The 14,900-nt window shown below is 45.7% G+C and overlaps 1 protein-coding gene across 1 annotated transcript in view; it reads left to right on the top strand.

Annotated features, from left to right (window-relative positions):
- The first annotated feature begins 591 nt into the window (after positions 1 to 591).
- nAChRbeta1 (nicotinic acetylcholine receptor beta1) overlaps positions 592 to 14,900 on the top strand; it is a 36,967-nt gene continuing 22,658 nt past the window's right edge. The window contains exon 1 of the mRNA XM_043425068.1: positions 592 to 1,116. The gene's annotated coding sequence lies outside the window, so the exon portion shown is untranslated. The remainder of the gene's footprint in view (positions 1,117 to 14,900) is intronic.

Here is a 14,900-nt window from a genome sequence, read left to right as displayed (position 1 = left end):
TCCAAGCCGGCGATCATTTTATCTCCATTTTCTTTTTCGGTTACGTCATAACGAAGGCTCGCTTGACGTTGATTAGAATATTCGTTATCCTTAAGGTATGCAACAATTTGCACGTTTTCGTGTATCTGCGTTCGCTCGAGCTAACCTCAATGGCGCAATATATTAATGCACATATTTCAATGCTTGACTTCGCGTGACTCACCCGTCACCTGCTGGCTTGTAAAACGGAGTGAAAAAAGGAACGAATGTCGCTCCAACGGTTTTCAAGCCGCAAGTATCAACCGAACCCGTGAAACACATCGAAAATTTCCACCTCAAAAAAACTCGTGAGACCCCGCAGCAGCCTTAACGTTATCGGATTCTTTACTTTTCCACGACTTGTTTTCATCATTTTCTTAACCGCGTTCTACGCGCTGCAACCAAAAAACCTTGATATTGCACGAACATTGTAAATTCTATTCGACGTGCATTTTCCGCATGCAGAAAGTCATTCCCTATATGCAGCGCCGTACTGCGTTGCCTCTCCGAGTTTCTTTTCTCCACATATCTCGATGAATCTTCCGCACTTTGTCGGTCGTCCGCGCATCGAGGCAAAGTACGAAAGAGACAAAAAGAGTGAATTCCTTGCGATCCCGAGTCTCGCACGTCCGTTGTGTGTGCTCGGATCGTTTAGCATAAAACATTGTTGATTACTCTCGGGATGAGATCGCGTGCGCGCAAACGCCACCGTCCGTACACTCTCAGTTTATGTAATATCGCGTATCGTAAATACAAGAATACACACGAGGCCGCGTTGAGTTTACACTATTTTGGGAAAACCTCAACGGGACTGTCGTCGAAGAAAAAATCGATGGATGCAACGCGAGTGTAAAGTGATTCGAGGAAGCGATTGAAGGGAAATTAAAGCGACTCCATTTGATAGGAAGAACGAGCAACTTTTCCACCATCTTGCTTTGGAAATCGTCACTTTCGTGTTCTTATTTTCGGTAAAGAGGTTTATACACGGTAGAGTTGTAAACGCAGTAAAGAAGACGGGAGGATTTCCGTTGAGGTTTCTCGTAAGGCTGAAGAGAAGGAGAAGCAGGCAAAAAGAGATGCTGCAACGTCGCGGAGTGAGTACGTATTCGCGCTGTCGGCAGAAGCATTGATAGACGCATAATGCAGGCCTAACGAACCCACAATATCCTATAATTATTCCGTTCCACCGCGGAATGTATATTTACTTCGCTCACTCTTGCATACACATCTATGTCTACATAACTATAAACTCGCTACTCGTACTGATGTACGTCTATGCATAAACTTAATCGTATATTATACTACGTCGCAAGTGTGTATAGCGATGCGTTAGGCCAGTGCAAAAGAGGCTTTTGCTTTGTTTTTCATTAGTACGAACTACTTTTTACTTTATTTATATACGATTGATACGAAAGTCCGGAAAAATCAACTCAATTGCTCCATTTCGCGCGATGCTTCCACTCGTTCCCATCTTCCTCATTCGAATAACATACAATCAATGATTCGATGCAAATTGTACTCCAATCATTCGTGCAAAATACTTCATCGATGGTCTGACTGACAGTTGGACTGGAACGAGCGAAGCATCGACATGGGGAAGAAAAAGTGATGGATATTTGGTTGAAATATCATAAAATCGTAAGCCTCCCTTGCATGCCGTTCTCTTCCATTGTACACATTCATCGGAAAGATAATGAGTCGACATGAAATGAGGCAGTTGAGTTCGTGGATTGTAATTTTTTTCCAAATTCGTGTACGTCGATCTTTCACTGAGGTCTGGTGTCTCGACGCGTTACAAGGAAGCAGCTAAAAATGATTTTTTTTCGCTAAAACAACTCGAAGCAGGTGAGAGAATCACGGGCAATGCAAGACAGAGAGAAAACCGAATGTGATACCGCCTTTGAAGGGGTTCTCACACCGAAATAACTCTGAAAGCCCATCTCATCGGGATTTTAAAGTTGTAATAAATGTTTGATCGAAAAAGATGGTTTCTAGCGACGAGGAAGAGTGCTTGACAGTTGTTTACCACTGCGCAAATAAAGCCAGAGTCTCTCTCTCTCTCGCTCGAGTAGATTATTCAACGAGCTTAAAGTGTAGCATGAAAAAGTGGCTGGTGCACACACGCGGCCAGTTGATCCAACGCTCTGGCTGCGAGGACAGAGAGAACGAGCGATTAGCCAATTATCCGTGGAATTAATTGCTACGTCGGGAATAGTTAGTCACGACGTGGTGCGCAGCTGTGTGTACGGAGCGACTCCGCGCGCTCGATCTCGCATCCCCTCAAGACGTAGGCGATCGTTTCTCCTTCGGCCTCAACAATGTGCACGTTTTTAAGTGCCTCCCGTCGTCGAGATTTTTTCTCTTTTGACATTTATTTTTTTCTAAAAATCATTTGCCTTTGGAGCTCGTGAGAGAAATCTATTGTTGAGAAACATCGAATTTTTAATGTTCCTTGTTCGAGCGGAGTTTCGAAACGATTACCGCGAGAGCATATCCTTTGTACCAAATACAATGAGTCGCTTCACCAAATCTATTAAATATATTGATTCAACAGTGATTGAGCGACACCGTAATTAATTTTCATTCGCCTATGCGTCGACGCACGCACATCTGTATTAAAATATCTGGCTCCCCACGCCTGCGCTTTGATCCCGCATCCCGGCTGGAGCAGAATGAATCGAACAATGGCGCACTCGAGCGCTCGAAACATCTCAAGCGTGATACACACCGATTGATCGAGCACGCGTCATGCTCTATACGCTCGAGTGAGAGACAGCTTTCAACGCGAGCGAGGGTCCACAACAACCTGTCCCGTTCACGGCTTACCGATCAATTTCAAATCGGTACTTCTCTCGATGCCTGATCGCGTTCTCCCCGGCCCTTGACAAATCGATCGAGACTATGCGCTCTTGTGTTTATTCTTTTTCCTTTTTTCCGAGACATCTAATGTTCCGTCAGTTCTGAATCGTCCTGTATGTATTCGTATACGCACATAATATGTCCGCATAATAATGTAACCTGACGATCAACGATACAGCAAGTGCGTGCGGTGCGTCGTTGGCACGTGCACGCACATTTATTGCGATTGACTCCGGCGCGTAATAATTTTCGAAGACCTCAAGTCCCTCTCCGCCCTCTCCCGTTCTTGTGCGCGGAGTGAGTCACGCTCCTCGCGTTCCGCGAGAGACGCCTCGTCGGGAATACACAAAAGGGCCAATTGTTCGTAAACCGTAGTGGATAACGAAACTGTTTTCGGACGCCATCAAAGATCGACGTTCTTTACAAGCTCCGTATTTACGGCGCATTAAAAACGTCTCGTTGTGCAATCCCCCTTTTTTAAATCCTCGCCGGTGACGCGGCCCAGAAGAATAAATGTCTCGACATTTTTTTAAAGGGCCGCGACGAAAAAATCCAAATGCTCCAGAAGTTTGACGTTAGCAATGATTATTCGGGAGAGATGACGAGATAGGGGTTGCCGAATATGGCTGCAGCCGCGATGTTTCTGGACTGCGCACAGGGCGCTTGACGCACTCGTCGTACACGCGCGCATCATATACGAAGAAAATAAAAAAAAACGAGCGGACAGAAGGAGATGAAAATACGCGGTGCGATTTCCTGATTTTCGTGGCAATTTACCGCAATTTAAAGCCCACGCGAGCTCGCCAAACGCAAAGTGCACGTAGGCAGAATAAAATCCATGGGGAATCTCTCTCGGGTGCGTGGCACTCAAGATTCTCGACTCGCGCTCTCGCTCTAGCCTCGACGCCGCTTCCTCGCTCTTCTACCAGCACGCATCCGCACACACCTAACGCGTCTCAAGTTACTTTTCCGCGCGTATGTGCCTTCGTTCGTGTGTGTTAGAGGACTTTCGTTTGGCCGACAAACCGGAGAGTTTTGCCTTTGAAGACGATGATATGACGACGCTGATGACGTGGGCGAATATTCATCTGTGCGCACACGTCTCCTACGTTAAATGACGAACGCCAATGCGCGAGAGCCAAAGATTTTCCTTTCTCTCCCTTTTTCTACAAATTGCCTTTTTTTACTTCCTTCGCGGGCACTCGATGGGATCTGACCCGGTGAACGGTTGCTCGACGGACGAGAATTTTCTGCGAGCTTTTCGTCCTTTTCTCGACATTCGCGGTTCGATACATTCCTCGTTGAGTCGATTCTTCCATCCGTGTTTGCCGCGAAGTTACGTAACGTTGTTCGCAAATATAGTGAGACACGAATTTCCCTCGGGCCGTGAGCTTTGAACGCGTCTCTCGAGCCGTATTTCAAAACGTTCGCTCGCCACGCGCGACCAGATACAAAAACGTTTTTTCTCATGTTGCTTAATAATCGGGTGTAATAAAACCCGATGCGTGTTCTCATAATTGAAAATAATTGAACAGGGAAGCAGAGGCTCCTTCATCCCATTCATTGCGGGATGCTCGCGCATGTATCATGCGCTTTCGAAGATCGCCAACGGGGCTACAATAGTCTCGGAGTGATATTTTTCCCAGCTTGAATTCTCCTCGGTCGCTCGGAACCACGCGTTTCTCTATAACACACGTTGCGTCGTCGCGGGGCCTACAAAAGAGCGCGAGCGCGCGCGACCTGATAAAAGGAAAGCTCGATGGGTGCGGGCGCCGCGCTGGAATTTAGTATGATTAATTTGACGCTATTCCAATTCGTTAACGAAGCTTAAGTTACGTGTGATAAAGAATAGGCTCAAATGCATCAAGTGTATACGAGCATGCGCATGAATCACGCGCCGAGAATTCACCGCAGCGCGTTCAATGTTACACGAGCTCTTTCCAGGTCAGCTGACCTTTCGGTACAAATGCGGATGGAAAAAAGAACCTCTCCAAATATGTGGGAGTATTGAATTTTATCTTCTTTGATCAGCACAAATGAGCCACTGATTGAACGATCGAAACGTTCAGCGCGTCTTGTTACCAGCAAAACACGAGTGATCTTAAACTCCTCGTATTTGCTTCGTATCAAAGCTTTTCAACTACCGTTTCTGGAGCGTTACGGGCAAAGCTCTTCGCAGTCCCACTCAATAAGAATTATGCGATGCTGACTCACGCTCGAAGGACGCTAATACGATCCAATAAATGTACAGTCAAATTTATTCCTTATCCACGCATCCATGTGAAATTTCACATTTCATTTTTTTTCTCCTCCGCACTCCATACGCACCAATTTAATAATAACCCTCGCATTATATACTATATACATAATCTGTGATTACATTTATACCTATACTCGTATACATAGTAAGTACTTGGCTATGTATACGCACGTGGAACGTTGGACTCTCAAAGCTTCACGATTTATCGACGCTCGCAGCGTCGGCGCATTCATACAGACGATGCATTTCACTCGTACTGATTGCGATCGTATATGCACAAACGGAGCGATAATATAAAAATATTAATAGTGATTTAGTGGACGATCCCTGGAGGGAGGTACGTCTCGAATCAGGAGACGTTGGTGCGAATGTCTTTTGCCAGGAAATACTCTTCAAGTGTGCGACCCTGTGCTGGCGACATCGAAGAGAGAGAGAGAGAGAGAGAGAAAATTTGCTCCCGCGACGATGAAATCAAGTTCGAGGCTACTCGACCGGTGGATAATGGTAACACGAGTTGTGGCTCTTTACTTATATACATTTACACATATACCTTTACTTTTGTGTACACATATATGTTTGTACTAATGTATATATTGTGAACGAGTACCGAGAGGATACCGGGCGTACCAACGGTGCTCGCACAAGCTTCCTTAAAAGGTCTCCCGACTCTCTTTTAACTCGCGAGCGCACTCATACACGCGCATATACTGCGCGAGGCTCGGGAAAGCCGAGATTGCGGGCTTTTAATACCTCCTCGCAACGGTGGCGGTGGCGGCGGCGGCGGTGAAATGTTCACTCTGCCGCGGATAAGCGCGACCGCATACGATCGTTTAATTTACCAGAAATAAAGTCACCCGCACGTTTAATGCATGTCCCCGTGCACATATATACCTCCGGGTGCGTACAATCCTCGTAATTGTGGTCGAGGTGTGGATCAACCCTCGTTACATGGCACGGTGTATCCGCTTTATACATCGCACTCGCCGGTTGAGTTCGAGGCTCTTTCGGAATTCGTGCAATATCGCAAAATAGATTTAGTAAAAATGTTTTTTTACTGTGTGTCGATGGCTTTTAATTTTTAGGCTGAATCGACGCTCTGCGGAGTGAAGACTGCGTTAACTTTGGAGGAATATTGCCAGTATGAAGTTAGTCGGATCTGGAAATTTCGTTCCAGTTTTTTTCGAGCTCTTTCGACGCGAATCTCAACAAGGTGGAGATTTTATGATTGGCCAGGAAGCTTCGAGCAATAAATTTATAAAAAGCACTTTTATCATCTTCATTTTAACACATATTTCAAGTATTTAGCAGGGCTCGCAGTCGTTATCATTTTATTTTTCACGAGGCATCGATTAAGGGATATCTTTTGGCGGTGTGAGTGGATAAAAAAAGGTGAAGAACAGTCCGAAGGCGACGATGGTGGATGTGTCTCGAGAGCTAAAAGTGATTTATCCTTATCGAGCTCTCTCAGCCGTATCTAATGAGAAGGCAGGACGATTTATTTCAGCTCGTTTCTTCCCATCTCACCTCTCCAATCTGTTCGTATTTTGTTTTCATGCCGCTTTTCTTTTATTTTTTTTTTTTTACTCTAATCCATTTTTTCCTTTACCTCAGACTTGATGCATAATACGCGGGATTGTGCGGCATATACCTACGCGAATACGTGTCCTCGATAGCCGGGCTTTTTTCATATAAATTCTATATCTTGGCTAGGATTAGGCGATAAATCATCGTCCCTTCATCTTCCCGGTATGCAATTAATTATTCAATATATTTTTTCTAGATATACGAGTGCGTGATTTATCGCAAAGCCATCGGGTTCGCGAAGTGTTCTCTAATCAGAAAACGTAACAAGTGCGAAATTTTATCGGTCTAACTGGGCCAGCATTTTCTCTTCGATTATTCTCATCATTTCTTTTCCTTTTCTTCCTCCTGATCGCCGTACACGGTGACACCATTAATCATTCGTCCCTGTCAATTATTGATGGATAATTTATAGAAGTGAGAATTGTAAAAGCCGCGAACGCTTGTTCGCGAGAGAACAGGATCGCGGGATAGTCGCTCGGACGTGTAAACGATACGTGAATTGCGCGGCGCAGCTCCCATTCGCCTTGCAAACACACATGGGCGGTGCAGAGCTGGTCCAGCAGCAACATGCCTCTTTGCTTTTAACGAGTGCTCGACTCTGGCTACCGCCTGTATTTACGCATTCGCGTACTCTTTGTATTATTATCGGTTGGTATACACGTACGATGAAACATGGTACATGTGTACGCGTATTGAACGGTGGTCCAATAGCGTCGTTATAACCGTATCGAATCGATATCTCGAGGTGATTGAGCAACCAACGGCACAAAAGCAGTAGCATTCGTCGATCCGTATCTCGGCCTCTTTCCCCCACTTTTCTATGGCTGCGTAACACCTTCATAAAATGTAATACCGGAAGCAAACTTTGTAATCACGTCCTCGTCGTCGATCCTTCGATCGGAGCAACGCAACGCCCATTTTCATTTTCCGAGTTAAATAAACGCGTAAGCAAAGGAGCAATGAGCCTGTTAAAAGCGTGTTGTTCGACCGATTGAAATCTGCGAAAATGTACAAATGGAATAACGCGTCCTTTGCTCCGTCGCTCGTGTCAGCGTCCCTCGAGGCCTCATGAAGTAATAACTCGTTAGAAAGCGATAAATAATAGACGCTTACATCCTTCGTTCAGCGCATATCCAAGTTCCGCACTAAGTCGAGAAGCGCGCGATCCTTTGAAAACTGACAGTTCTCCCCTCCCCAGAGGCCCCGCGGTGCGGTATTATGTGTCTTCGATACTTTCGAGTCCGGGCAGAGAAAGCGAGACAAAGGGAGGATGAAGAATCTCTCTCACAATGGGACAGTTCGTGTCTTATGCAAATCTACGCATCCCGTGTCTCTGCGTGCATCTCTTTTGCTGTTTCGTTTCTCGAACTCTCGTATATTGTACGTGGATATGCCACGACAATGCTCATCCTTAGTATATACACTCGCGTGCACAATATAAACCGCGTGTATACACGTGCGCGTCGTGTATATTGATGAAGTACGATATTCACGTACGCGCACTCTCGTCCATAGTCCAGTTTGTGTACAAAGTGTGGGTGGTGAGTGTCTCAACGATGTTTATGTATACGTTCATAAACATATATAGACTGACACGGTGAAAGGACCTAATGGATTTCTGATGCGTTCTCTCGCAGTCTCCTCTCCCGGCGCGTCACGCTTCGCTTATGCCCACGTAAATTCGTCTATATTATTATAACAAAGTGCATTGGCACTGTTGGCGGTTGGACGCCGAGCAGGATACACACACGCGTTATTGTTCGTGTTTGAATAAATGGGATTATACGTTGGAAAGGTTCTAGGCGGTATCCGCGACGAGGACGAGCGCTTCGTCCTTGACTCATTGTAGGAACTCGTGTCTCCGCGGGGAGGAACGCGTTTTCGTTAACGTCGATTGTATTCACCGCGGTCAACGGTGAGGTCCGTTCGTCTCATTGGATATTCGAACTCGTTGCGAATTTCCCCTCTTCCTCTTGGCTCGTAAGAGCGCGTATGAAAAACGTGCTCGAGTCCCAAGATAATCAATCGCGCGCGGCAACATATTTTGTCGGAAGACAAAACAGCCGCAAACGTGGTGTACGAAGACAGAAAATCGTTGAGAGATTCTTCGGCTTCGTGGAAGCAAAGCTGCCAGGCGGCCGTGTATTAGCGCGCGGCACTCGCGATGCAACGATTCGCGGGGAAAAAACCGGACGGCAAGTTCTTCGACATCCGGCCATTCTCTTCGTCTCCTCGTTTCAATCAGACCTCGTGATAAATCGCGTCGACGATCGCGATTCCTCGCACAGATCATTTGTTAGTATAATAATGTGGTTACAATGCGGATAAAATTACGAGGATCAATTGTTTTGCTGATGACACGAAAATTACTTTGGTCTCGGCGAAGCAAACCGTTCGCTTTTTGTCCTGCGTCAGCAGCATGCAGCTTCTTCCATCGAGCAACCTCCGTTTGTTCCATGGAAAACCGATTCTTACAGACTCGAAAAACTCGCGAGTTTTTTCTCACCTGCCTCGCATCCGGTAGATGAAACCGTCGAGGGTGAGCTTGAGGGCGAGATTTCTTACGAACTTACCATTCGTGCATCAGATCTCGGAGCTTCCGGTTTCTCAAAGGGTTTCCACGCTTTTTCTTTTCCCATAGCTTCCTGGCACGCCGCACAAATATATACTGCGGATGCTTCCGTTGCATCGTCGTCGATCTACTCTCCTGATGCATATGTAGTCTCCATACGACTGTTGAATTACCAGCATACATAGCGGGCCCGTCACACGGGCCTGTTTTATTATGCAGATATACACGCGGAGACCCAGGCCACGATACATATGCCCAGCACGACCCTCCACACCATCTACGTCATACGCGTATACACACACACACACACACGCGCGCGCGCGCACACACAAATTGTATGCCGTTGTGTGCGTAAACGTGGACAGTCGATGTTTTCGTGTGGTGCATGTGATCACAATAGAATTAGATATAGCGATACTCGTCGCATGAACTTCGCCTCCTGGTGAATGTGCCTCGGTAGGTACCTCCGCGTTTCATCAATGGTGCACACGTACACCCGGTGCCTCATGCCGCTCGCATAACCCCCACCGGATTATCTTTTCTTCCGGCGAGCGTGCATGCACCACTTTGACGGAGAAATTTACTTCTGTGGCTAAGAGCTCGACTTGTCGTCAAAGCTGTTTCCTTCGAGTGGAGGGACACGATTCAGACACTCTTCTCAGTGAGTTCTCGCGCTTAATTCTCGCGCATATATAAACGACCCGCGGTATCCTGGGCGGTGGAAAGTTCCAACGGTTGAAAAATCATTGCGAGCTCGCGAGGGCGAGTTTGAAGGGAAAAGCAAAGACGCTCTCGTTCGGCGCTCGCGCAAACTAATGCGCGCATCGCTCCTTTTCCAGGAGAAAATTCCCCCGGGATTGGCGCACCTCGCGTATCTCTCTTTGTTTCTTCCCCAGGCGGTTGAGCTGCCCCGAGAGAGGTGGTCTCTTCGCTCGCGTCTCGACTCGAACCAACCAGTGGTAAAGGGACGAGTTTTTTCTCCGGGCAAAGAGCTGCTCGAGCCGAGTCTCCCCGATCCTCCGCCACGCTTCATCGCTGACTTGCACAAGTTATTCATCTCGTCGGTATTTGGTGGATGCGAGTGGCTAAAATCGCGTTCTGAAAATGGCAGATCGGGCGACGCAGTTTTACTGCGTCGACGGCGCGTATCTCTCGCGGTTTATAATATATTGTTAAGCGCACAAAGCACTTTTGCGTAATGCCAGGCGTGGCTCGAACGCCACTGCTCGTGTCGCCGAACCGCGCGACACAGCAACGGAGAGCAACGGACAGGATGTGACGACGTTTGAGGAAACCGAGCACGTACATTCGAAGGGAACATGTGCAACGCTCGAGTGCCAACCACGACGAGGCGCGGTGTCAGCAACCTCTTCGACTATAGGCAATCCTTTCGCGCTTGCTGCATTCTCGCCCGCGATATCGAAAGTGATGCTTTTTTCTTCTCCTTATATATACGTTACTTTTTATATTTCTTCGTCGCTTAAAACAGACGGTACGTAAGGTAATTTGCATATAACTAATTACACGGGAGTGCCTCGCCCGAGTACTTTGTCCGACAAATTATATACTTAAGTTCATTTCATTGGTGAAGAAAAAGTCATAAAAAGTTGAACCATCGGAGTGTGTCCTGCATCGGGGAAAGTTATGTCACTGGCTGAGAAAGTATTTATCTTGTAACGCAATCGTAATTAATGTAGTACGTAACGTACGCGCGTGTAGCGGAGAAGCGGCGATCGACGCAAGGCGACAATTCCATCTTTACATTTGTCATGAAAGCCTGCCGATTTGTTCTTCGATTTAGGCTTCGAGTGCGAGGAATTAATTTTAGAATGTCACTGATTTCATGAGTTCTGCGTGAACTTTTATTCCTCATCGCGCGATTTATCGGTGCGAGGCTTGGCGAACTTAAAAACGTCGATCCCGGTGAACGCGATATTTTGTTGGCTCGATGACACGGCCAAGATAAGTTTGCGAAAGATTCATGGCCTCGATTAAAGCCCAACCACGAAGCTCCTTCTTCGATCTTTCCACTCTGGGCAATCCTTCCTTCGCTTTTTATATCTCTCGTTCACAATGAATTCGAAGAGGGAGAGATATACTTGCTGACCGCATCGTATAGGATCACGGTGCAACGCGCACACCCGTCAATGGATCTTTCTCTCCTCCTGACTCCTGAATGGATTCGAGACGTCAGTTGAAATCAAAGAGACGAGAAAGACGGGCTCCTCTGCAGCGCGGGTACTGGAGGAGGAGAAGGAGAATTTCTTATACGAACCAGTTTTAATCGACGATTCATCGACCGCACACTCGTTGTTAGGGGATGCACTTTTTCGTCAGGAAGCAAACCCTTTTTTTAAATAATGCGTTAAAATTATCGAGAAATTAAGAGGAGTTGGGGTAATTCTGACAGCCTGAGGGAAATTGATTAATAACCAACCACATGATGAAATAATAAAATAAATAATGTTCGATCTATTTTACTCTTTGATAACTTGTTTACGATTTCCGATGTAAATTTTAACAAATAGGCGAAAACATTGCTAGATATTTGGCAAAAAACAACACTCCCTGAATTCGGATTTACCACGAACCTTGGGTGAATTCCGGACGACCCTTGGGCTGAATCTAGATTGCTTTAGAAATTGCAACGCATATACTCGACTCGTACTTTCACTTGTGCAACTTTGTCAGCCCACATTTCACACTCGATTCACATGATCCAGTCTTTGGATGGCTAATTTTCATATTTTTCAAAACAAAAATAACTCTTTTCGTATGTATTTACGACGTTACTGAAATTTGAAAAAAAAAATCAATCGATATGGGGTGAGAGCAGAACGTCCAGGATTTCTCCAAACAAGCCGTTCGAAATTACCCCAAACTGCGAAATTTCACAAATCAATAATTAAGAAACACTAGGGTAAGCCCAAGTTTAAACTGCCTTAATGATTCTCATATTAAATAAGGATATAAAATGAATTTTTCAATAACATTGAAACCGTTTATCACGTAGTTTCATCAGTTTAATGTATAAGCAAAAATTCGATCAAAATGTACGAAATTTTATGATCGGTCTTACCTCGAAGAAAATAAATCACTTCACGCCTGTGAGTACACCAAACATCGGCAGGGCTATCGCATCAGTTCAAAAGTGCGTGAGTGTGGGGATTTCGGAGTATAAAGAGATATTGCGCGGTGTCCGTATTATCCTGCGTCCGGAATTGCCCCACTCTTCCTTAGCCTGCAAGATCGAAGATTCCAACTAGTAGGACTGTGAACTTTGTTTCCCAAAGAAGAATCTTCGCTCCACCATCTGATGATACGTTTCGTAACATTTGCCTCGTTAACGTTGGTAAAAGCGAACGAGAAAGCGAGCGACCCTCGCCAAGACGACACGAATGTACTTCCGGCGAAGTTTGAAGCGTTTCCTCTGCACACGTCAGAAAATTTTCACGTTTCGTACATACTCGAGTAGGACAAAAACTAGGAAGCGTTTTGGAAGGGGTGAGAAAGACAGGATACTTTGTTACAACGGTGCAGCGTAGAACGAGTCGCGGGTAAATCTTGCGGAAGGCCTCTTTTGCCGAGGAGAAGACACAACCCATGCAGCGGACCATAGGACAGAGAGAAATTAGCCTGGCGCGCGCGTACCGCACTTTCCGTACGTGGGAAGCTTTGCTTACAAGGATAACGGGAGACGAGCTCCACGGATCCGCGGCGATAGCAAACAATCCCAAACCAATTTCTCCGTGAACAATTTGCGCTATTCGCCACGGTGTATAAGAAGACGAGAGACGTTAACCTTCTCGTATTATACTGATTATACGACGACTCTTTCGTATTTAGCTGCTTCGAACGATGCCGGATTGTTCGGATATCCACGGGGTCTCGTTCCTCCGTTTAGTGTCTGGTCTAATCGCCGTTTCATTTATTTTACTTATCTCTTGAGAGGAAAATTGTTATTCGTAAGAATTGATTTTGTAAGGAGCAAATTCTTCGTTCGTTTCTGAAATCGTCCATTGATCGAATACCGCAGCAGCGCACTTGCCGAATTGATCAGTATGCAGAGCTCACAGCTTCCGAATCCTTTCTTCTGCTTTCTCAACTTTCATGACTTTTTCCACGGCCCTCAACCGTGGCGAGAGGCACGAAAGAAAGATTTCCAAATCAAAGGGTTTCCGCGTCAAAGAATTATTTCTCAACGCGCTTCTTTTACCATACCAGTCACGTTGAAATACTGCTGCTTTTCCAAAGACGCAAAACTCCATACATATTCTGGCATTGGATCCCTTCATCAATATTACACACCACGATCCGTGACTACGTTCCTGAAAAAAACAACATCATTTGTATTGACGCTCGAAGCGCGGAAGGAGAAAAAATAATTAGTAGAATAACACGTTCGTGACAGGCGGGTTGTAAAAAAACGAAATATTGTACGAGTGCCCCGGCGAGAGAAGCTCGAAGACGGAAGGAAATTCGTCGCACTCCCGGTGAAGGGCTTCGAACAAAGAAACAACTGCGACAGACTCTTTCCCCAGCACTTTCGGCGTATGCTCCACACCAGAAACTTAAATATATCGTGGTCTATGGAGAGTATTTCGTTCCGTATCACGAAGCGCACATGCCAAGTCGTCGAAATGAAACGTTCCATGTGATCAGAAAAGACGAAACGAAAAGAGAGTCAAAGCTCGTGCGTTGCTGCTTCAGTCGCACAGAGCATCATATCTCAAATGTACATCTCAACTGGTCGAGTCATCCCGAACTGTGATGACGTTCCATGAGAGAGAAAGAGAGGAAGAAACAGTGACTATGTCTTGGATTCAGGCCTCGAGAATCATTACTAATTTTCCCAGAACTCGGTAGTACCAATCATGAAATACGAAGCGAATAAAAATCTTAGATGCTGATGAAATAGGTTCAGGCTTCCGAACAAAGCAGTAGTCTCCTTCGAGATCATCCAGTTTTTCTCGTCGCCGCGCATGCCATGCAATCATTCCTTCTCTCACTCATGCTTGTGAAATCATTTAACGCTACACCAGATGCTCCGCAGTGTGACATCACTCTAAAATCATTCCTAAGAGTTGAGCAACCACGACGATATTGCGTCTTATGGAAATTGTGTGATCAGAAAGACGAGCGGATCGTACGAAACTTCTGCCAGCTTTTAAGCCGCTTATGTTTTTTGTGGGTGTGTTTTTTTTCTCAAATGTATCTGTTCAAATGAGCGAGGCCGGAATTTCAAATTGCGAGTAAAATCGTCGCTCTGTTACGTCAATTCTTAAAATGAAGGATCTCCAATGGCCTCTCATATTTCATCTTAGTATCTTACCGAGATAAACATATTTTTTGCTTCGAATTACCGAAAGAGGCATTTTCCATTTATAATATTGTCCGAATTCGAACTCGTTTAATGGGTCTTTTGAGCTCTTTCGAAAAAGCCAACTCTTCGAAGAGTCGTTACTAAAACAAAACATAAATAATGCCCTGTACTTCGGCTGATCTCAGTTCAGATCGAAGGAGAAGTCTACTGAACTTGGAAGGAAAATGGTCTCTTCCCTTTTTAATACGACGCTGAAGTTTGCAACGTTGGAGTCCAACGAAATG

The sequence above is a fragment of the Venturia canescens genome, chromosome 7 (assembly GCF_019457755.1).
Source record: "Venturia canescens isolate UGA chromosome 7, ASM1945775v1, whole genome shotgun sequence".
Classification (NCBI taxonomy): Eukaryota; Metazoa; Arthropoda; class Insecta; order Hymenoptera; family Ichneumonidae; genus Venturia; species Venturia canescens.
This window is presented reverse-complemented; position numbering and strand designations above follow the sequence as displayed.